Genomic DNA, 26064 nt, shown 5'->3' on the forward strand with positions numbered 1-26064 from the left:
GGTGATACGCACAAAAAAAATTAAAATAAATGTCACTCACTTTTCTCAGAGATGACGTGATCGATTTTCACTAACTTAGATTCAAACGAAAGGTCTTATAGTCCCATAGATCGCTTTTGAATTTTATCTTTATCCGACTTCCGGTTCCGGTATTACAAGGCAATATGTGCAAATCTATGAGAGAATGCGCATTCAATTTTCTCGGAAATTTCTCAACCGATTTTTACAAAGTAAGATGCAAATGAAAGGCCTTAAAATTGTTCAAAAAGTCCTCGAAAAGTTGATCCAGATCCGACTTCCGGTTCCGGTATTGCAGTGCGATTAGTGAAACTTTTCAATTTCATGAGTACTTTTTCACAAGCGATAGCGAAACGAGGAGCACATTTTTATACAATTTACTAGTAGATTCTTTTAGTCGACAGACCTTGTTAGTTGGTGGATATTTAAATTTACTTTGGAACTATTAGTGCCCGGTTTCCGCTTCCGAACACACCAGTAATAGTGAAGAAAAGCGGGCGTTAAGCAAGTGACAGTTTCTCTTTGTTTACTTTCTCTTCTATTAATTACCAAGCGGTTTTCACGTTTATCACTCAACTCTTTGCATGAAATGATACCCGAAACTTTCGACTTTCAAACAGAATAGTGATATCAAAGAAAATCTTTTTAATCACATCACAATAATCGAAAGAGAGAGTGATTAAAGAGAAACTGTCACTTGCTTATACGCCCTAATGAAAAATCAACCGAGAAATGATGATTCAAATTAAAGATCTCATTGTCTGAATAGATACTGTGTAATTTCATACAGATCCAACTTCCGTTTCCGAAAGTATAGGGTAGTAATTTTTCTAAAGTCCGCTTTACAATCAATCTGAAAGGAATACCTGTTTGAGGCTGTGAAGCATAAAGTCAACGTTTTCATGAATTGTACAAACACATTCCATATGACAACTTAAAGTATACAGAAGTTTACAGTTTGGTCTTAGCACCGCAAATGTACTGAATGAAATTTGGTGTTTACTGATCTCTTCGAATTGTTGAAAAGTTTCTCTAAGACATAGCCACTATTATTTCTAATAGAAACGTAATCTCTTTGTCCTGGCATAGTTCTACTTTTATCATCGTTGTTGAAGAACTACAGTACTTCAAGTTTTATACCGGAATCCAATAGACGGCCACATTTTTTGTTACCAACAACCAATACAACTTGCTCTTTAACCAATTCTTTTACCAGTGAGACCGCGAATTTATTCACATAAAATTATTCCATCATCATTGAAGCAGACCACGAGTTGGGTGAAATTGAGAGTATCCGTATTTCATCATCTCTTAAGCAATCTGGTTCGGTAAATTTCGCCTTTATTTTATCAATGATTTCGTCGAATGCTGCAACCTTAGCATTCACTGTCTGAAATTCTTCGGAGTCTTTTTGTGGTGGATGATCGAATAGTTGTTTTCTGATGCCGTCAAGGATTTTGGAATACTTTTCTTGACGATAGATAACTGAGAATTTTGAAAAATAAATTTTATTTTTGATTTCACGAAAAATCGGAAGTCTGGGAAACATAATTTAACATAAGATTTCTTCTGCATAATACTACTACATTTAAGTTAGTGAAGTCGAGTCCCGTCCTGGAAGGATTCGTAGTGTCAGTAGAATCGTAGCACCAGCCATGCAATGGTTCTGTACACATTGATTCGGCTGCGAAGTCTGTTGAAACAGAAGGTCAAATTCCACTACAGGAATGTAATACCAAGGCTTTGCTTTTAAGTTAGTGAAAATCGATTCAATCTTATATGAGAAAATAAAGTGAGCTCAATTTTGAAGATTTTTACCACTATTTCCGGTACTTTCGGAACAGAAAACTGGATACCAGTATAGTGAAATTCGGTTCATTTAACCATAAACTAATATGAACTGCAAATTTAAGCAGTTTTGAGCCCAATTTAGAGTAATTTATAAATTTTCGGTGCCTTCAATTTAAATAGCGGTTTGAAATAAACGACCGAACAGTGTAACCGAAAACAGTTCGTATGGTCCTAAACTAACGTGACCTACGAATTGGAACAGTTTTAAGTCCAATTTAGATTATTTTGCACGATTTTCTATGACGGTTAAAATTTGAAAAGCTTATAATTTTAGAACTGGAAGTCGGATCGGTATAAAATTCAGCAAATTTTTATGGGTTCATGAGTCCTTTTCTTTGAAATTGTATTTATGAGATAACGAATTTAGGCTTGTCAGTCTAGTAGAATAAAAAATATTTGTGCTTCGATTGTGCTTCGATTATAAGGCACCAAGTTAACAAGTTCGAGGAGCATTTTTCTTGTATGGAAAGCTTCTGTTGATAAGATGATTAAGAATAATTGCTACTGATTCGGTGCGACCGGCGCACAAAGTAAATTTTCCAACTAGTTCTCCAGTTGGTATCGGGATGTGAAATCTGAATTTTGAACTTGCAACTGAATTCTAAACCTTGATTCTGAAACTGAAATCCGAGCCTGGATGACGTCTGTTCAATGAACGAAACCCTTAGAAGCATTTTCGTTCTCTGATTGTGATGGAAACCATAAATTCAATTATTGACTAAGTCATATCAGACTTTTTAATATAAATTCTCATCCACCTAAAATTTAGTAAAACTGTTCGGCTGCTACACATGACTCTTCTAAAACACCATTTTTTTTCTAATGTACATGTTAGTGATAGTTACGTTACAATTTCAATGCGTCGAAGAGCAAATAAATCAAATGAAATTGGTAAAAACGCAAAAGATATTGATTTATTTTTGTTTATAAATAGGATTTTAAATGCAAAGCATCTCTCGTGGAATAACCATAGAAAAATATCCAGCAAATATGAGTTCTTCATAATGAACTCTCCGCTAGTTTTTGGTAAGTTTTATTTTTAAGTAGCCCACATAGGTAATCTTCTTTGGGAAAATTTTTTACACTTGATCTGGTTCTAGAAGATCAATTTAACATTTTTAGTGTACTAATTACTCGAACAGACTTTGATTCAGATAATCTACCAATAACATTCAAGATTCCAAATAGAGCAATGATAAATTCAATTTTTTCTATACGCCACCACCTTAGAACTAATCAGCTAGGATACAGATCTCATACCGAAATATTCATACAGAAATATACTATTCAAATCATTACTTGATTGAAGTTAGGAGTCTATCAGTTCCAAAATCAAAATTTAATTCTCTAATCATCGACAATCTTCAAGTGCTGCTTTATCAACATCAATAAAACATTCTCAAGATTCTACTTTTAAATAAATTAAACATAGATTCACTGAGTGAATCAAACCATATTTTAAACCTTAGACAAACCTCCCAGCAAAAGGTTGATAAAATCAAAGTCGACAACTGTTTCAATGTTGTCATGAATACGACTTACTTTACTATGGGGTACCTTTTCAAAATGTACCCCGTACAAGAATGGGTAGAACTTAATATCTCTTGTGTTTAATAATTTCTTCTCCACACTATCGGAAATATGTTCAGTAATTTATGATAAAATTTTCAGTAGTATGAGATTTTCAACCGCATAAATTGAACGAATCACATCGCACAAAGGTTATCGTGCAAAACCGACACATAGAAATGAGGACAGGTTTCAGTGATTGAGTAGTCTTTGTGTGTGTGTTCCGCCTTATAATTGTACTGTTACAATTATACCAGTGATGTATTGTATGTTTGCAAAATGTATGTTTCATTCGTATTCACGTTATCCAGTTATGTCTCATACCTTACCCTTTCCTCGCCTGTTGTGAGCCTGAAATCAATATCTCACAAGTATTGTCTAGAGATGACAATACTGAAACAAATTATGATGAAATTAAGGGTTAAAATTCAAAAACATGCAGGCTAAGAATTTTTAATAATTTTACTAAAAATTTTCCCAATGTTACATTGAGAATTTGTTAACAATAATTTGTATATTTATTCTCAAAATTAAAAATTCAGCAGAAGCAACCTTATTTTTCAGTATGCTGTTATTGATAACAACTCTGCATAAAATGTTCAAAACAACGTATGTAACATTTCAGCTGAACCGAGAAAAGCGATGTTGCAAAATAGTCGCACAATTTTAAATCCTATTCAAAAATGAGTAATTGAAACAACTTCATCTCTTCACTAAATCGTCCAATTTGTATGCGTGCAACGTATCATAGCGACTAATTCACAATTTTCAACTACAAAGATAACTTTTAGGCAAAAACGACACTTACGTCGTTTTGTAATTTGATAATGTACATTGGACAGCATGATAGGTCGTTTTTTCCTGGTTGACTTGACACATAAATCGTTTTGCTTCTGTTAGTTAAGTCGTTTTGTGAAAGTCACAGTGTTCATTCGTCGTTTTGTTATTCGCACTTGTGTAAAAGCCAGTTTTGCTCGAAAACATTAGTAAGAGCTAGTTTTGCATATCAAGTGGAAAAAAATGACAGTCGACTCGTTTTTAGTGTGTTTTGATAATTTTCGCTTTTGTTTGACGAAGGATTCATAACGGTTTCTACGATTGGAAACAAAACAGTTTCTTTCCAAATTAATCAGCGTATTTTTCAACAAGCTTAATAGCAACTCAATCCCATTAAATATCTTCAACTCTACAGCAAGTCTCACTTCCATAATATCACACTAGATCTGCTTTTTCGTGGAAAACTATATTGTCGTAAGTCCGCGCATACACTTTTATTTATGCTATGGTACATTGGTCAAAACATTGCCAATTGACGAAAGTAGCATTAATGATTATTTTCATTGATTTCGACATACGTCAAATGTGTTGACAGATTTTTGAGTGAATCTATAGTGATTCGAGAAACGGTGTTCGGGTAGTGCGTGTATTAGGACATGCCTAACAAAAAGCAATAAAAATCTCGGTTTGTTTACTTTTGTTACTTAGGTTGCAATGAACATTCTATACAGAACTAAGAAAGCTCTTATGTTTCCTGACTGATTTAAAAGTGCTGTAAAATTCTTTAAAAATCGTTGAACGAGACATGGAGTGTTGGCCGAATTTCCAATGGATTGTTTACTTGTTGAATAAAAAAAATCATGATACTGAAAATTTGGCCACCCTTTTGAAACTATGCACCATAATGAACCGGTTATCCTACTGTACGGGTAATTAAGCATATCACATTTTGATATAAATAATAACTGTTGATAAGATTATTTTTGTTTCCAAACATTCCATTCTAAACTAGCTAGACTACGGTGCCCAAATGAATACCGAGCCCACCATCGAAATGCACGAAATTGCATGCTCAATTTGTAACGAAAGACACAGTAACTATCGTTTGCTACAAAACCGTTTGAGAATTTGACATTTGGACAGGCAGTGTGCTTCACAACATTTGGTTTTAACCTCCATCACTGTGTTCGAGTTTGCGCGAAATTCGTCACCATTAAAATGAAAAGTACGCAGGTAAGAGACAGTAGATACTGGATAAGATTAGAATCCGAATACTCCGAATATGTCAATTTCATGTGGCCCATGAATAAATTGATATAACTGTTTCTGCTACATGACTCATTTAGTGAAATGAATTTCTGAGAAATGATATAACGTGTAAATTCATTCATGGGAATTGCGAGATTTACATAGCTAAATGGGGATATTCTATATTCGCGTACAAAACACGAATTTTTGAAACCCACTTTGCATTTACCACCCAGTTAAGAAGAAACTCAAACACATTCCGCTCAAGCCGACAAATCGTTCCGAATGCTGGGCATAATTTCTCAGTTTTCGAAATTTGTAGTCTTCGATCAATACAATTTCCCCTTATGGCCAATATCAATTAATTTCTCACAGCAGAGCCATATCTTTCCCGCTCGGGACGACCTCACACAGGTCTGAACGGGTAAAAGTTGGTAAGCGAAGGGCGAGATATGTAGAAAATATCCGAAAGCACTAAAATTCGAAGCGTACAACGGAGGCAGGGCACCATCACCAACCACTGCCAAACAGCAGGCAAACGAAGACCCAACATCAACCTGAACCAGGCACGACGACACAGGACAAATCGTTGTTTGGGTCACCACCAATTCACGTTTCGAGTTTCGATCCTCTTCCATGTACCACATGTTTCCCTTGCTCCGTTGCTTCCCGCACACACACATCGCCGTTCATGATTACGTTCAGCACTGTCCGCTAGACGTATCCCCAGAGATTCACTTTGACTTCGAAAGCATTCGAAACCATCGACGTTGTGCGCCTATCGTGGTCGTAAAAAGGCAATCGTTTGACCGTTGATATGCAATTTGGACACGGTGCTGCTGTTCCACGTTGCTGCGAAAAAATCTGGTGAGGTCCATTAGCCACTCAATATGCGAGATATTATGCGAATGAAAAAAGCTGACTCTACCTGCTGTGTGGTGGTAATGACGCGACCTGCCCGACTCGCGAGTTTTGTTCGATCGAACCAACAACACTTTGATATAGTGATTATTTCATAATCTATCATTTGTGCGATCAACAGTCATTTTTTCTGTACCCAATCTATTCGAAGGGTTTGAAGGTGTGTGTAATATTGTAAGTTTCATATGAGAAAAAAACAACTCAGAAATTTATTTTTGTTTTTTTTTTATTATTTTTGATATGTTAAAGTTGTAGCCCGAAATAAAATGCTGCTAAATTTTCAGAACGGGAAATAATATTCGAAAACCATGAAAAAAACATTTTATTTATTCTTCAACAAAATGTTATAAAAGAACGCTTAGTTTCCAATAAAAAAGATGTCAATTAAAATTTTGCTATATGCTACCGTTCTCGAGACACAGGGGTTTAAAAAAAAACAATCGGTAAATTTTTATTTTTGTCACAATTTTTGGGTGGTATTTCGAGTTTATAAAAAAACCGTTTTACCCGAAGAATTTTATTTCAAGTTCTTATACAATGTTCGAAAGTGGCATTTATTAGATTTCTTATTGTTTAAGAATATCTACAATTTGTATACTAGCATTACAATTTGAAATTTCTATTTTATCTACAGAATCTGAAAAGAATGATTTAAACAGTAATTGCTTTTGAGCATTGTTCACTAGGATGTTGATTGGTATTTTCATACCCTATTGTGCTTGCCTAGGAAAAGGAGATTTGTGTTTGTTGTTCCCTCTTTGCTTTTGACCCCAATCGAATCAAACAGAGAAGCGTTTCATAGTTCCTCCTACGGCATCAAATGGTCCCTTACCATGCGATGTTGCGAAAAAATGCCATTCCTCATCTATATCGTGGATATTCTTATATTGGCAAAGACTAGACAAGTTTTATCTATATTTAGATTACGATGCAGCTCTACCGGTCATAAATAAATTTTGTTCACATGTGCCTGTTTTTCTTGTCGTATAAAATCAATCATTTTTTAGATAAACAAATTAACGGATATAGAAAAGCCTTGGTATTATATTCCTGTAGTGGAATTTGACCTTCTGTTCCAACAGACTTCGCAGCCGATTCACAGTGTACAGAACCATTGTGAACAAAGTGTAGTTTTATGAAAAATCACATATTATAAAATTTCAAAAATACAATTTTTATCCATTTCTGATGATAAACTTTATTCCAATGAGGCTGAATCTATGCAATTTTCGCATTGACGTTACACATATTCTTCTGTTACATTTTAGCATGTCAAACAATTTGTATAACAGTTCGGCTGAAAAGTTGGTATCGTTTAATAGAAACACACATTTTTTTGCCAAAATTCGTTTTTATTATTCAACATAATTGCCATCAGAGGCGATACAGCGATTATAGCGATCTTCCAACTTTTCGATACCATTTTTGTAGTACGATTTGTCCTTTGTCTCAAAATAGGCCTCAGTTTCAGCGATTACCTCTTCATTGCTTCTAATTTTTTTACCAGCGAGCATTCTCTTGAGGTCTGAGAACAGGAAAAAGTCACTGGGGGCCAAATCTGGAGAATACGGTGGATGAGGGAGCAATTCGAAGCCCAATTCGTTCAATTTCAGCATGGTTTTTCGTTGTTGTTTTTGATCGATTGTGAGCTCACGCGGCACCCATTTTGCACAAAGCTTTCTCATATCCAAATATTCGTGAATAATATGTCCAACACGTTCCTTTGATATCTTTAGGGTGTCAGCTATCTCGATCAACATCACTTTACGGTCATTGAAAATCATTTTGTGGATTTTTTTCACGTTTTCATCGGTAACAGCCTCTTTTGGACGTCCACTGCGTTCATCGTCTCCGGTGCTCATATGACCAGTACGAAATTTTGCAAACCACTTACGAATTGTTGCTTCGCCCGGTGCAGAGTCTGGATAACACTCATCAAGCCATTTTTTGGTATCGGCGGCACTTTTTTTCATCAAAAAGTATTGTTTCATCAACACACGAAATTCCTTTTTTTCCCATTTTTTTCACAATAACAAAAGTAGCTTCACTCAAAATGCAATATCTCACAAACTAATAATCAGACAGCTGTCAAATTTATACACGTATCTTCTGAAGGTTGGTACTAACTGAAAATGGTATGGATATAATTCTAGTGGCGCCCTCTCATAGAAACGATACGAACTTTTCAGCCGATCTGTTACACTGTCAATTCATTAGATAAGCCATATTTTTTCAAGCTATGGATGATGAGATTCACATTTTCGTGAAAACATACACACACGTTGTCAGTGCCTGGTCATAGTTTCCAGTTCTTTGTTAGGCCGAAGTTGAGCAAAGAATGAAAATTCAATTATTATTTCAGTGTTCAATTTCTTAAATCAATTGTAGGCTTCTCGCAATTAAGTTGGCTTTTTTTGAACAGCCTGGCGTTTTCCGTCTTTCCTAATTGTTACACAATCACGATGCCAAAACAATGGTCGGCTGGTTTCATCATCCTTGTATAATTGCATAACGATGTCCTTAATATTTCCATCTAGTCCACTGGCTGCCCTCGATCCAATAGTATAATGCACCCCGCTCTCATTAAGTAATCTTTTCGCTTCCGTTGCAGTATACATCATCGAATTCATTTTTTTTTTTAATTTTACACAATTGCTCAGCCCTTATCGTACCTTCGCTGGAATACTTTTCTCTGAGCTCGTCGCAGTTCACGTAAATTTACGTGCAAGAACAATTGACACTGGGTGAGTTGAAAATTCCGTGCCATTAAATGTATTGAAATATAGAAGAACGCTGACAGAGGCCGCCACGACTGGAACCGAGAATTATTGGATTACAAAGTACACCCGTTGATTGACTGAGTCACATCTGCTAGGCTGGTAAGTCGCACTTGCTAGTCGAAGTGATATTACATTCGGAACCAGTAAAATTCAGTCTCATGCAACATTAAATCATTAAAAATTAAATATCCTGACTTTGGAAAAATTTGGTCTTTATTCAAACTTTTTTGTGTGCATGTCTTATAATGTTGATAATAAACAAATATTTCTCCATAATGAACGAGATATTTCTCCATAATGTATTGAACAGAACTAATTTTTGTTTTGTCAATTGGGGCCACGGTAATATTCGAGATTGATTTGTTGAATATATCAATATCAACTTTTTGGATGTATGCTGGAACGTTTGAGACCGAAGTCTCTATTGACGTTTCTGGCGTCGTTTCTAATGTTACCTGACTGAGAACAATCATGTTGGAATTTGTTGATTCTATTGATGTTTCTGTTGTTGCTTGTATTGTTTTCTGACTCTGAACATCCTTACAAGTATCTTACTCTTCACTACTCGATAAGTCATCGCTACTAGATAGATCAGTTCGTTTGTTTAACTCGAACCGACATGAATCGCAAATTTTAATTTTTTTTGTTAAGCAGATTTTTCTCAACAAATCCTAGTTCAACTATACGAATTTGACAATATTACTTGCCGTGAGATTTCGACAATTTTCGGAACGCTACAGAAATTTACGTTTATGCAATCTCTACAGAAAAAGCTGTTCATTTTGTACTTAATTCTTCCATTCTGAATTATTTCTTGTTTTCACTTGATTATCACTATATCAGAAAACTGGGAAACATATTTTCTGATTTTAACTTAAATTTACGTTATGAACACTTAGCACAAATTGCCCCTTAAACTTGCCATATTTTCTGATTCTTTGCGAAACATATATATTGCCTTTCTCATATAATTAATACATTCCAATATTTGACAAAGAAAACAATGAATACTAGCTTTCGCTTAACAATTTATCTACTGTTTCAAGAAATTTTTTTTTCGAACTATTGTATTTAGAGAACGGTAGCATAAAACGAAATTTCGATTAACATCCTTTCTATTGGGAATTTGGCGTTTTTTCATAAAATTTAGTTAAAAAAAAATAATTTTGATGATTTTCAAAAATTATATTATATAATTACATTATATTGAAAATATGCAACTCTTTAAATATACAACATAGCAAAAAATAAAAAAAATCAAAACTACATTTTTTGTGATTTTTGAATTTTGGGTGCTATTTTTAAAAGAAAAAATAAAAAAAATGGTATTTTCAACAGAACTAATTTTTTCTCCGTGGTCCTTATAATTGCCTAAACCATTGCAGAAGATACCAAATCAATCGGACCCACCGTTTCAGTTACATATATTATTGAAAATTTTCAAGTGATTTTTGCTTAGTCCCTTCTCAAAATTAATGCTAGATTTTAAATGGCAAACTAATGGCCATAAATAATGTTTATGCAAAGTTTGCCATTTGCGGTGGAATTGCTCTATATTTGAGTGACATGTGGTTTTTCAGTGGTTGTAATTGAAGACAGGTACTTTGTTCTTAGTTATAAAAATGTATGGGTTATCACTTTGAATTTGAAGATACTGCAGAATTTCTAATATAAGAATTAACACGCATAGTCGAACAATTATGTTGTCAAAAAGGAACCGTACTCAAAACAAATCGAGCCAAAATACTACGCAGAAGAGTATTCAATCTTTCAATCACTCAAAAATGATTGTGTAATAAATTGTGTCTAATTTTGATTCCAAGCTTCAGTTTATCGTGCTTCGTTCAAAACCCCTGCTATTGGGATATGGTGGAAAAATTGAGTGCACCAAAACCTCAATTTTCGCGCCTTATATATGTATTTATGTACACTCGTAGATTGATGAAGTTTCTTATGTATATGTATAAACATATACATGTATACGTATATATACGTGCACATATGTATACATGTATACATATATAAGGCGCGTAAATGGAGGTTTTTATGTACTCAAAAATATCGATATCTTGAATATCGATATATAAAACTCGACTCTTCGGGCATCGGAAAAGTTTTCCAAAATTTGAGCGAATGCTATACCTTTTTTTATAGTTATAAAAAAATAAAAACACGTATTTTGGAGGAACGTGGCATTTAAGTTTCCTCTAGGCCTACCGTGCGAAGGCCGTGCAAGTGGCAACCCTGCTGTCAGAGGTTTTTTTTTTCGTATAATCCAAATTCGATTTTGCATATTATTACCACGCATACTGAAAGACTTCTCAACACCGACGACCCCAGGTAATGTGCACGAATCGCTCTCTGTTCGAATATCGGGAACCAAACTCTCTTAGAAGCAGCCGTCGTTGATTTTCGACCAATATAGGACCATTAAATGTATGAAACCGTATACCGTTCGATTTTGGGTTGTTTATATGCTTTGCGTCCGCTGTTTGCGGCGTTTCTTTTCCTCTGTTCCGAATCGTTCGTTTTAAAACTAGTTTCGGTCCCGAACTGCCATTCGGCGAAATAGCCATTCATTTTATTATATTTTCTATAAAGCGAAGCAACTCCGTTGATCACACCAATCGAGCTGCCGGTCTTTTATGGGCCATAGATCTCCAACGACGACGACGGCAACATCAACGCAGGCGGCGGCGGTAGGCTCTGCTTCGCCGATGATCTCCGCACACCGTGACCAGGATTAAATCACTCCGACGGCTCTAACGAAAAACGACGAATCTGCTGTCGCCACCGCTGCCGCTGCCACTGATCTCTCGGAATATGCAATTTGATGCGATATTATTATAGATTGTTTATGCAATGTGGGCCCCACACAAGGCCCGGCTATACCGTACACTTAATTGACTGTAAATATGTTTTTCCCCGGTGGTGATCGATTGGAGGTAGGTCTCGGTTTGGCTTATTAGGATCAATATCTAGCACGACATAAAAATGTAAACTTTTAATTGATTTCGCACCACGGAGCGAGGTGTTAGAGAGGTTAATTAGTAAAGGTAAATTGTTTTGCTGAGGAATGTTGGGAACAGAGGACGATTTGTGGTGAGCGAACGGGACTTTTTGGGTTGACAAATGGTGCTTCAGTGTTGGTTTCGCTAGACGAGTTATGGTTTTACTACAGATGTCAGAAAATTATAGATGACAAAACGTCTTCGCGATACTGTACATGTACTGAACAATTAACTCAACTGCATGAAACATATGAACGATACGATACTTTACGGACTAATTAAAATCAACCTAAAAAACACATTCTGAGATGTTTTGCTTTTTCCGTGAAACGGATAGGTTATTTTACCCCACAAATGACAAATACTGAAAACAATCGCATCCAATTTTCTCAGTGATGACCTATTCTCACTTTCACTCTTTTTGTAAATCAGATTCAAATGAAAGGTCTTGTGGAGAACAATGTAAGAAAAATGTACAATAAAACAAATGTTGAGGTTTTTCAAAAATTTTGCTATATTTAGTTTCTAAACTTTTATCTCATATTTTGCATCAGCATTTTTGTGACCCAAAACGATACTTACACGAGTTCATCAGTTCGTGTTCATGCTGCATCCGACACAGTCGAAAATCGCTCACGGGTGAGACGACAAAAACAAAGACAATATAGTTTAGCGAACAATGGTGTATTTAAAATGAGCAAATACAATCTACAAAAGCCTTCGCGACCAAATTCAAATTGTACTGATTTCACGCGCTTCAAAGTTACACCGGCAGCAAGCGAAATCGAAATCTTGCTAAAAGATCGAATGCATCTAGACGTAAAAGATGTTCATGAAATGCAAATCAACAAGGCTCATAAGTCAGTGTGTATTATGTTTAGATGTGAACGAGATGCAATTTCATTCGCTTCGGTTAACAACGAGGGTGCAAAGAGTTGAGTATGATAACAAGAAATACAAAATCCCTTTGTACATGGTAGACAGTGCAATAGAAATGCGTGCACATGACCTTCCCCAGCAGGTCACTGAACATTACGTACCAGGACATATATCGCAGCACCGAGAAATTCATTCCATCGAAAGGGAAGTTAGGCGACATTTTTTTCCCCGGTATCTGGAATGGCGTGCGAGTGTTACGTTAATGGGACTACATAAGACGATTTCATTTTAGGTGATTTTTTGATAGTGCGAAAGAAATCCTTGTAAATCGCCGGTAACTTACGAGAATCAGCTGATTACATGTCAGTTTTTTAAACAACCTGCTCATTATGGTACACCTATCACTGAAACTGCGAAAAAGACAACTTCAACCAAAGACAAGGAAACCCGTTCAGCAACGGTAATTAGTGAACCCAGTACTTGTGTTTCAGAAATATTTTTAAATTGTCGAACCAACTAGCAACTGACATCAATGTGCAACAAAGCACAAACTATGAAAATAGCAATGATCTCAAAACTGCGAACAACAATAAAAACGAAAAGAAAACGGAAACCACCCACAACAGCACGTTTGACTATAACAACAATTCCTTGGCATCTTAAAGCTTAAGCAGTGTGCCTAACAATATATTTTATTATTGAATAAAAAAAAATAACAACCACGCCGACAATGAACCAATGGATTATAATACGAGTCGCGAACAAAGTGTCTCTCAAACCTCGCTGGATGACAATTAGAGATGGTTGGATTTCGAGTATTTGTACCCGAACCTGAATCCGGCGGATAGGGGTCGAGTTCGGGTTCAGAAAACAAAAATGTTTGTCGGATTAGGATCGGGTGCGGGTGACGATTTTTTCATTTTAAACGGGTACGGGTCGGATTCGGGTTGATTTCGTTTCGGGTATTCGAACTGATTTTTTTCGGGTCCGGGTCGGGTACGGGTAAAGATTTATTTTTTATCGGGTACGAGTCGGATTCGGGTTTAAGAAATTACTTACCCGACCATCTCTAACGTAAATGGAAGATCCTCCTCCCAAGAAAAAAGATGACATCCAGATCCGAAAACAAAAAAATAAATTTATCTAAGAAAAAACCCTTCCTAATTAATTATGTGATATAGCCTTTCTATTGCCATTTAAATAGTTTCATTAAAACATTTGTAATATTTTATCCTCAGCCATTAATATTAGCTAGAGTTTATCAAATAACCTAATAGTAGCTTTCAAACGAATTTTTTATCTTCAACAAATTATGTTGCATTGAAAAACACTGGGATTTGTTTCTCGAAACGGAATTGTTCGCCAATACACTTCAAAATTGATTAACATTGTTTGCTTTCAAACAAGCCTAAGTTTATCGAAATTTGTTGAGTCATCTTCGAAAAAATTCAACCGATGAAGAATTTGCGGTTATTCGTATAAGTGACTTATACCATTATATGTCCGGAACTATAAGTGACAGCCATTTGATCTTCCATAATTCAATAGTAACTTCTCTTAGAAAAAAAAACAAGAGTCTGCTTAGACTGATCTTGATTAGGAACCAAAACCGAACATTGTTTGTTTTATAGCCAACGAAATTTCACCAATATCCCAAATGTATGCAATTATATCTTCGACCATACTTGCGATACGATTTTGATATTTAAGCTTCTTTTCGCCAAGCTTGTGTTCAAGTTTTGTATGCCAGCAGTTATTTTTATAGCGTTGAGTTTCTCTACCATTCTGCGATTTCGGTTGAAACGATAAACTTTTTCTCATTATCAATCAAGTTCACCTTATATAAATTAGAAATTAATCTTAAGCACTCAAAATTTACCGTGGGGTAGTTGTCAATTTCTCGGGCGAAACGACATAACATGGAATTTCATCCGAGCTTGCATGACACAAGATCAGAGCATACCAATTAAAACTTCAAATCATTTTATGGCACTTTTTGTCTTGCTGTCTAGCAACAACCTACCTCTAGCATGCTACGCGTAGGACTGAAACGTTAACTATAATTTCGCTTCTATTTATAAATTCGCGCAATTCTCACAGTTTCGCAATTCCCACAGTTTCGCTTTTGCATCGATTGACCAATCAGAGTGATGCTTTCACTTTGATATATCGCTCACTGCTTCAAAATCGTCATCTTTGGCAGGGAAATCCGATATGCCGGAGATTTTTAGCAGACAAAATACGACACTGCTCGCTACTAATCGAAATTTCAATCATTTATAATTGAAAATACGGGGCTTGATATATTCAAATCGAATCTTAGAAATATTACCAATCAAAAATTAAATAATATTAATAATTGATACAAAATATACTTGTCTGTAAGTGTTTAAAACCTGACCATATTTCTACGTGTATTTTTTTTTTGAGTTTCTGATTTGCACCCCTATATAGAAAAAAAAGATGTGTTCCACATCAAAAACTTTCAAATCCGTTACGAAAACACCCATATTTTAAGGGTTTTCAAGGAACATCAATATACCGGAAGTTGTCAACTTGGGGTTCGGATCGACCTCAAACATCGTTTTCCGGCACCTATTCATTAAATCCATTCCAAAAATATCTATATGATCAGGTTTTACAACATTCACTGTACAAACTTATTTTACGAGCTAACTCAATTTACGTACTCCCGTTTAGTTCGTAAATAAATGTTTCGGTGTAACATTTCGGTGTCGTCCATAAAAGAATGTTTGGGAATCACTGTGTTAGATTATGGTTAGACAAACTCACTTTAGTATAACCGTGCTCGGTTTCCTGGTTCGAATGTCTCAAAAATTAGCGACATGACTTGGTGTCAATATGAGTCCGAAATTGAACTTACTGTCCGCTCGAAAACTACCCGAATTTTGTAATCAGAACACACCAATTTAAAGTTCATTCCAAATTTATTTTATCTCCTTCTGAAGCGATACGCATACGCCAACACTTAACCCAATGTTCCATACACTTTTCGTAGGTCCGTACTTGCCGATTTAGTCAATTCAAAACGCTTACCACGAAGGAGCAATTTGAGTTTCGGGAATAGGAAAAAGTCACCGGGCTCCTGATCTGATGCCCATGGTTCATGAGCGATGGCAGTGGTGCCGTGTTTGGTCCAAAATCGCGTACAAAAGCCGTGTGCGATGGAGCATTGTCGTGGTAAAGAATCCAATTGTTGGCTTTCTATAACTCTGGTCTTTTCGGACGGATGGACGCAAAACAAAACTCGTTCAACTGAATTCATAGTAAAAATCGTCAAATGCACCAGGGCTAGTCTCACATTACCTGCACACCTAGAAAAAATCGTGTAAAATTACGTCTTCTGAGAACGACATATACGAGCGTCAAAAATGACTCATTTTGACACTAGATCTAACACATATTTAATGCATTCTGACATATTTTTAAGTGCTGAAGCTTGTAAATTTACACGTCTGCTTTAAAAATAGTGTATATTCGACACATATGTAAATCATTCTTGTAAAATTCAGTCATTTTACGAATTAAGTTTTTATGATTTGAGTCATATGCGGATTTACGTCACCGGGAAATTTAAGAAATTTTTGCTGTGTGCTGCCATGAACAAACTATTCAACAGATTGCACTCAAATCTTTACCATATGTTAAGGAAGGAAGCACCAACATAATTTTTCGAAAAAGGCCTAGTATTTAAGGAGCATTTAACAAAATCCGGGTACTTGATAAGCTGACGGTAAATGGATTACTCGGAGATTGCTAGACTCAAGTGGAAGGTCTTATGGGTACATTGACTGCTTTTATCTAGATCCGAATTCTAGTTCCGGAGCTACTAGGCGATGAATGCCTGATCAAACTAATTTCTGCTAACTACCGGTTCTCCGAAATAGAGCTCGTATCGATTACTCAGAGGAAGCTGAGCCGACACTTAAATAAACTTAAATTCAATTAAAATGTGTTATGATCATACTTAAAGGGGACGGGTATAGCGTGATGGGTAAGTCGATGCCTTTCACGCAGCCCGCCTGGGTTCGATTCCCAACCCCGCACATAGGGTCAGAAAGTTTTTCTGGTCCGAAGAGGCGAATGACATTAATGTTAAAACCTCTATAATTGAAACAAAAAAAAATGATCATACTTAAGGCATTTCATTTCAATTCTAATTCAGCTTTAAGATGCGGAGCTACGAGCGAATTACGAATCCCATATGTACTGTCATATACGCTTCGATTCCAAACTACACTTTTTAGAGGGTTGTTAGTTGATGGTCAAACAAACCTATTTCGGGCATACCGAAATTACGCCGAATCCATCTACATGCCATCCATTCATCGGCTCTGTTGCAGTTTGTATTATAAAAAGTTATGTCATCGTGACTCAAGATGAACATTGAAAACATTCCGTTCGCTCAAGCGGTCCTACCCTGCCACCGTAGGCTCGTGTATGCTTCACTGTGCAGATTCGTCATCCGTTGTTCAAAATCCGAAACAAATCACTTTCCTAATTACAATACACAATTCCATAATCGCATGTCCAATGCCGTTCCGAATCGATTCACAGTAATTCTCATTGGTTTGTATTTATGAAACAGATGAATAAAGATTATACGACGGTTGTTATTACCGCTACTGCTGCTGTTGGTGCCCTAATGCTGCTGGCAACCAACCTAACTGTGCCAAGCCAGGCAGGCAGGCGATCGTTGTTGCGGCCCATTTTTTTTCCTCTGCTCCCATCAGCTATCTTTTTCCATCTCCAGGCATTTTGCCTGCATCTGCCTGCCTGTTACTCCGTCAATTCGTTCGCTCTTTCATTATTCATTGAAATTCTTTCGTTGGCTTGTCAGATGTTTGCAAGGCCGCTGTTGTCATAGCTCGTAATTATTATGCCTGTCTGCTTACCTTAATTCAACGTCAGGATGCCGTCGTTGCCGCTCAAGTTGGTCTCATATCTCTCCGTTGAGGCTATCCATACTTGACGACACACTTTTGCATTCGGAAACTCGATTGAGAATATTTATGATTAGTGACATGCCCGACAGCCAATGAAATTTTCGACAGGTAAATCAGTTTCGTTGCGGAGTAAACAATTATAAAGGGTGTGTTTGATAGAAATGGTACACAGAAAATCTTATTACACCTAGTAGTGTGATAATACCTTTCTCTTTTATCGACACAGTCTCAATAAATAATAGATTTCAGATTGTTATTTGAAATAATTATAGGGACAGAAAAACATATTTTGTCGTTTAGGTCACTTGTACGGTTATATCTCCGAAACTTGAAATGTCAGCAATATGATCTTCAAAATCGATCCACAGCCCTATTTTAGTCTCGAACGAGCCTAAAAATATTGAAATCGGTTCATCCGTATGTAACAAAATGAGCGGTTATGATAAACCTATATCTCGGGTAATTTTTCAAAAGGGCGTATAAACAAGTGACACTTTTTGTTTAATCACTCCCTCTTTCGATTATTGTGATGTGATTAAAAAGATTTTCTTTGATATTACTATTCTGTTTGAAAGTCGAAAGTTTCGGGTATCATTTCATGCAAAGAGTTGAGTGATAAACGTGGAAACCGCTTGGTAATTAATAGAAGAGAGAGTAAACAAAGAGAAACTGTCACTTGCTTATACGCCCTTTTGAAAAATTAACCGAGATATATCTACACAAATCGTTGAAAGTCAATCGAAGGTTTTATCATCTTCAGTATATTGTGTTCGAGATCGCAATCGTCACCGTTGCTCTACCTACACACTAGTGGAGACCATTATATAGATGTGTGATATTGTGTGTTCCGTCTAGTCAATTGGATTTTCCCTTCATGTGTTTTCATATGCAGGGTAGTTTAGTTGGCAAAACAATTTTCCCGGTTAGTTGTTAGCTACGAGTTCGAGTCCCGTCTTTACGGTAACTGAAAACAGACATTGAAAACCGCCATTACAGAATTTTATTCGCATGTCAATTATTCGATCTTCTTCTCCGTTAGATATTGGCCATATTTAAAACTAGCTCAAGACGGCTCTACGTCTTAACAAAGACTAAAAACACAAATCGTTGGTTTTCCTGCAAGTACTGTCCATAACGTACTTAAATTTTTCGATACACGTTTGACAACAGTCAGGAAGTCTGGGAGCGAACAAAACCGGATCTCAGGAACCATCAAAAGGACGCAAAGGTGAAGCAAATATTACTCCAAAGTTCGTAGTATCTTCATGCTCCCTAATTGTAATTGTAATTAGTTTTAAGATAACTAATAGTACACACTGAATGACCAAAAAATGCATCTTGGATTGCACTAATTGCAAATTTATTATATTCCAAATTTGTTGAATTCCAGATTTTTTCGCAAACAACCCATAAGCATTGTCATTAAGGCTTGCATTTTTTTTTTCATTTTTAATATAGGAAATACCAGTGGTGTCTCGTCCTCAACACTGAGGTTGTGCACTGCACAACCGGTCGAATTAATCTGCGTCTCCAACCCCATCCAAATTCAATTATTTTTTGGAATCTTTATTTATTCGATGAAAGCAGGTTGGATCGCACCGAAATTGCGTTTTTTTACACACATCTTATACACATCAGACATAAAATTTCAAGTATCTGTTATCGCTGTGTTAGTGTCTTTTCCGTGCACATGAGTTACTGCACAGATTCAAGAAGAGAAAGAATTACTCAGCTCAGCTCTGAGATTTGTTTGTTTAATAAAAAATCCCATCCGAAAGTATATCGTTATCTCATTGTAATGCAAAAAACACAATCGATTCTCGATTCCTCAATCTTTAGTTTTCACTTACAACGAACTGTTACATCTGCTATCATACCATATAAGCAGCGCACAACTAGTCATTTTTGTCACGAGACGCCACTGGGAAATACACAATAAAAACTACGTATGTGTTTTAGTACCATCTTAGATTTTTTTTGTAATAAATAAATAATTTGTGAACACGTCGAAGTGATTCGGTTTCATATCTTTTTAAAAGTGGAAAACCACAAGTTTTGAGTTTTTCTAAAAACAAGTTAACATTTAATCATGCGTCTCTGTTAAACTTCTACTAGAAGGAAATGCATGATACATAACTAGTAGAACTAAGTGTCATGCGTTTCCTTCTAATGGAGTTTCAATGGAAACGCATTGTTGATTGTTAATTTTTTTTAATCTAATATTGTGATTGTCCACATTTTTAAAACATACGAAACTAAAATCAGATCATGAACGATTGATTACTAAAAAAAATCCAGAATGGTACCAAAATCGGAAGTGGAGCAAATACGTTTAAAGTATTTTTAAGTCTTTTTGCTTTTCTCTATAAAAAGCTAATAGAATTGCTGGAAAACCCGACTTTCGAACGGATTCTCGGAGACCCATAGTGTTATATACAATTCGACTCAGCTCGACGAGATCGAAAAATGTCTGTGTGTGTATGAATAGGTGACCTTTCAACTGTTTTTTTAATCACTCAATTTCTCGAAGATGGCGGAACCGATTGCAACAAACTTTGGAATCTACTATTGATTCATGAAACAGGTTTGAAGTTCAAATGGCTGTCACATACGGTTCCGGTGATGTAATGGGATAAGTGACGTAAACGTACAAACTCATTACCGCTCATTTATCTTGTATATGGATTACGATATCAATAATTTTCGGCATTAGAATAAAATTGGGCTGTGGGTCGATTTCAAAAATCAAATTCGGATACTTTAAGTTTCGAAGATATGATAGTACAATTGTATGATTCGGCGAAATGGATTCCGGCAAAGCAGCTGTCAGCGAAATCACATTCGGCGAAATTAGCCTGACCCGTATACTTCAATGCCAATTCTAAGTTCGATGCTCCGGAGGATGTTTGAAAGCAAAAATTTTCGTGATTTGTAAAAAAGTTGCTAGCTACATTCACCCACGTTCTTTCACATGCGAGCTGATTGTAAATATTGTTCTTGTATTCATGACTAGTATTCATGTATTTGGAAGTTTTAGTCATATACACAGTTTTTATAACCTAATAATAAGTTTTTTCAGTACCAAATTTATCAATTATTCGGCAACCATTTTACGGTTTAGTTTAAGTATTTTAATCTAACTAAACCCGAAACCGTGTGCCGTAATCTTTGGTCACGCCATAGTTCTTCGCAATATCAAGTTTTATTATGACAAGCCACTCGATACTGGTAGAAGTAAGCTCCATTCTTTATACATATAAGCTTGAGTAACCTACCTACAGACCGCACTATCCATTTGTCCATCCAACCATTCGCCAGTACGGATCGGCCAAGTTTCCAACTGGTTTGAAAGTGTCACCACCAAGGAACGAATAGTAGTGCATGGGACGTATGGTGCGCAGGAGTGGGTGGTAGTTGGCATCGCAATCGCGGTGACGAGTTTCGCCTTTAGCATGATTTCTGTGCCAGAGTCTCACAGTCGCTTCCTTTCTGCTCGGTTGATCTTTGTTTCGTTTTCGTTCAGTTTTGCATTCTCTTTTGCTTCGTGCTATTATAGTATAATGACGGTGATTTCTTCTATGATTTTTTTCTTTTTAACAACAGACCGCTTATAGGCTTCGTACGGCTCGGATTGGATCTTGATGACTTGCCGACTGGATGGTTATCATAAGACGGAATCGATTGGAGGATCGAGGATCGTTGAGTTCGATACTCCTTTGTGGATTCGATTGTACATCGGGGAAAAGCGTGACTTTGTGACGAACTGCGACTCTACGTTCTAATTTCTATTATTGACTACCACTCTGCTTTTCCGCTGTTTTCGATCCGTTTCGCCCACTTGAACCCTTTCTTGTTCCTGTTGCACGAAGAAATTGATTTGACTAGTAACGAGGACTGTTATCTGTCATTTGAACACTAAACTTTATGGGAAAAGTTCGTTTCCCATCAGTCAGAATTGTACAGAAACAGAAAAACGGTTGAACAATTTCGTTTTAAATATCTGTTGATATATGTGGTAACTTATCAGGAAAAGCGACTGTCTCAGTCTTTCGACACAAACAAATGTTGTTTACTGTCTGACATTCGTTTATAATAAAAGACTGAGACAGCCGATTTTCCTGAAAAATTACCACAATCATCACCGTAATCTAAATTAATCATGATCTGTAGAAAAAATATTGAGAAAAGGAAAGAAGGTAGATCTATAATTAACCTAGTAGTTCCGGAACCGGAAGTCGGATCCAGATGAAAATCAAGAATTTTATATGGGACCATAAGACCTTCTACAAGGACCTAAATTTGTGATAATCGGTCAAAACATCTCTGAGTTCCATTCTGACGACTTTTCGGAATTAATTTTATAGGTTGTCTACTAACAATGACGAACGATTGGAATAGTTTCGAACCAGGTTTAGTAGTTGTCATAAATTAAGTAGATCTTTAATCAACCTGGCATTAAATGGATTCACGGTTCTTGTAAAGATCTTCACCCAGATGCTACATCTTCTTCCAAAACGAATATTACATCACGACTCCTGGACGATTACAATACTGCCGGGTTAGTTCAGCTGAACGATAACTACAACAGCAACAATCGGCTTCTGGACCTATGTTTTGTCAGTTATGAATTATCGGATTAATGTCCCATAAGCGTTGCACCTTCTCCACTAAACTTGTCGCCATCACCCTCCCCTTCAAATCACGATACCAGAAGACACGCCCGTTGTTTTCGATACCATTTCCGAAGCGACATACTACGATTTCAAAAATGGAAATTTCGATGCTATGAACCAGTTTCTGCTGTCGTTGAACTGGAAAAACTTATTTTCTAGTGCCTTCCTTCGTTAGTATTAAAAAAGTGCTCAAAGAGTCTTCTTATTCCACTGTCGATGTAGTTCAATATTTCTCTTAGATCAGGAATATTTCCAAATATTTGGAAAAAATCATTTATTTTCCCAGTTTTCAAGAAGGGAAATAAAGCCGATGTATCCAATTATCGTGGTATAGCTGCACTATGTGCCGTATCTCAATTATTTGAAACTATAGTTCTGGATTTCTTGAACCACAACCGCAACAACTACATTTCAGAAACTCAACACGGATTCATGCCGAAACGATCAACTGCAACAAACTTACTCTGCTACACTTCTTTTATAGTTCGATCTCTACAAGCACGCCTACAGGTTGATGCAATCTACACTGATTTCTCTGCAACCTTTGACAAAATAAAACACCAAATAGCAGTAGCAAAACTCAATAGATTTGGTTTCAGTGGATCGTTGCTAAATTGGCTCGAGTCGTATCTAATGTCTGTGAAGATCGGAGACTTCATTACAGTGCCTTTTGCTGTCAACTCTGGAGTCCCTCAAGGCAGTCACTTAGGAACATTTTTATTTTTACTCTACCTCAATGATCTCAATGCCACAAACTATCCTTTGCAGACGACTTCAAGCTATTTTATTTAGTTAAATGTCAAGAAGACGCTATATATTTGCAGTCACAGTTAGACTTATTCTCAAACTGGTGTCAGGATAATAGAATGGTTTTGAATGCCTCGAAGTGTTCCGTTTTGTCGATTACTCGTAAACGCTCACTGATTACCTACGACTATAGCATCTCGCAAAATATACTGAAACGTAAATCTTCCGTGAAAGATTTGGGTATCATTCTTGATTTCAAGCTGGACTTCAAAAGTCAAATCGATTATGTGATTTCAAAGGCCTCCAAGCTCTTGGGTTTCGTCTTTCGTGTTACCAAGAGCTTCACTAATGTACACTGTCTTAAGGCATTTTATTGTGCTCTTATCCGTTCGACGCTAGAATATGCAGCTGTTGTATGGGAACCTCACTATCAAATCGATATTGCACGCATCGAAGCTATCCAGCGTAAATTTGTTAGATTCGCTCTGCGCAATTTACCTTGGAGGGATCCCACTAATCTTCCTAGCTACAAAGATCGTTTTAAGCTTATTGACCGAACTTCTGCAATTGATTAATCTGGACATTCATCGACGTAATCTACGCTCTCATCGTTTCTTGAGTTTACCCATTGCACGAACAAATTATGGTTACAATGAACCATTTTCCAGTATGTGCAGAACATTCAATAGAATGATCAAACAATTGTTTCTTTGTCACTTGTTAGATTAACTTTGGATCAGGATTTGTCTGTAACCGTTTGTATTTTTGTTCAACCATCACTAGGTCTTTTTCCCATCACCGTTGGAAACTAATCAGATTCGCTCGCAGATACTAACCCTTTCGCTTTCCCTCACATTTTCTTCGTCTTATTTATTCCTATTGGAAACTAATCAGATTCGCTTGCAAATACTAACCGCCCGCACTTCCTTCTTTCCTCCGTCTTCCACCATCTTTTCGATCACTAATTAGATCTACGTGCCGATTCTAACCCCGTTGTTCGCCCACGCTTACTTTCCACCCCCTCCACCTACCTTAATCTTCCATTTACCTATCCATTTTTCTCTTCTCTTTCTGGCCGTTTAACCAAGAACACTATTGCTGCCCTGTAGTGCTTGGTGTCATCAACTAGATATTGGGTTATAGGTTTAGTTTTAATTATTAGTTTTTTTTGTAAGTGTTAAGCCTTATTGTATCTGTAGGATCATTGTAATCTGTTGATACGGAAGAAGAGGAGGTTTCATGCCTGCTGGAGAGAGAGATTGCCAAATTTCATCTTTTCCCTGCTCCCAAAAAAACAAATTAAACCTAGATTCCTGTACGGTACTTTTTTCCAATAGCTACTGTGGTTATGTTAAATGCGCAGGCAACTTTTTACATGCATTTTAGGAACATTTACGCACCCATTCTACACCAGACGACGCTTTTGGTGTCACGGGTTGCTCAACTACAGTACTATTATACTGGGGAATCTAGGTTTATTTTATTTATGTAGTTGTGTTGTGTTTTCTTCTTCCGTGCCAGTACGTACCGGTTTGTATCGTCATTATAGATAACGATTCGAAAGTTTTGGCACTCATCGCCCTGTAAATGCGGAAACGGATGTCGGATCCGGTTGCAGTAGCTCTATTTTAAAACAAGATTTGTGAAAATCGGATCAAGCATCGCTGAGAAATTTTTACATATTACCCGGAACCGGAAAACCGTATCCAAATGAAATTCAATAGCTGGCTATAGGACCATAAGACCTTTCATTCTTCATTTGAACATTGCTAAAGTTTTATCTATAATAACCATTTATCAAATTAATCAAGGGGTTTGTCTCGAGTGCGTGAACTTCATGAACTAAATTTTCAAAATTTATTATGTAGAAATTTAAGTCTGCTTTTTTTTACAAAAAAAAGGCATTCAGGGGTGTTGGCGCTCATCACACGATTATGATGAGGCTCATCTGAACTCTACGTTATGACTAAATTGTCCGGAAATATGAAGTTAAGGACGGCCTTTCAACTTAAGCTGGGAATGGCTTACATGCAGCTAGCGACACTGCCCACTTGAACATGATACAAATGAACTGGTACGCGGCGTTCATTCCTGATTGTCTAACCAAACCTTTTCTCAACGAAGCATGAAACGACTTGCGTGCGGATAGGGACACCGCGGACACTTTCGATATATTAAGCCATGGGACGGCTTTCGTACGGATAGCTTCGCTTTTGCATAATTTGAGTCAAATCAAAAAAGTAAAAAAATAAAATTTTAAACAAAATCTATCATTTGCGGTGGAATTGCTTATGGATAACCAGTTTGCGTTACGTGCTCATGGCAATTTAATTTTTTTACAACTGAAAACCTCAATCAAGGTACCATTTTCGAATCAATGATATTAATATTGAAGTGAAATACGTTTTATCTTACTGTTCTCTAAGACAAATCGGAGTTAATAGTAATTTTGTTTATTTTTAAAAACCATCTTTCGAATAAGTTTGTCAATGATCTTTCTATATGTTCTCCTAAGGAAAAATCATTCAGTTGCATGTGTATTACTATCTATGTGCACATGCGTTCAATCTGCTGTCTCATTGAAGTAGTTACGAGTAAATTATTCATGTTCACACACTCCAAG

General features: G+C 36.4%; 1 protein-coding gene across 1 annotated transcript in view; it reads right to left on the reverse strand.

The window, feature by feature from the left end:
• LOC131437783 (uncharacterized) overlaps positions 1-26064 on the reverse strand; it is a 215709-nt gene that overhangs the window by 109963 nt on the left and 79682 nt on the right. The gene's annotated exons all lie outside the window — the stretch shown is intronic.

Source organism: Malaya genurostris, chromosome 3 (genome assembly GCF_030247185.1).
Source record: "Malaya genurostris strain Urasoe2022 chromosome 3, Malgen_1.1, whole genome shotgun sequence".
Lineage (NCBI taxonomy): Eukaryota > Metazoa > Arthropoda > Insecta > Diptera > Culicidae > Malaya > Malaya genurostris.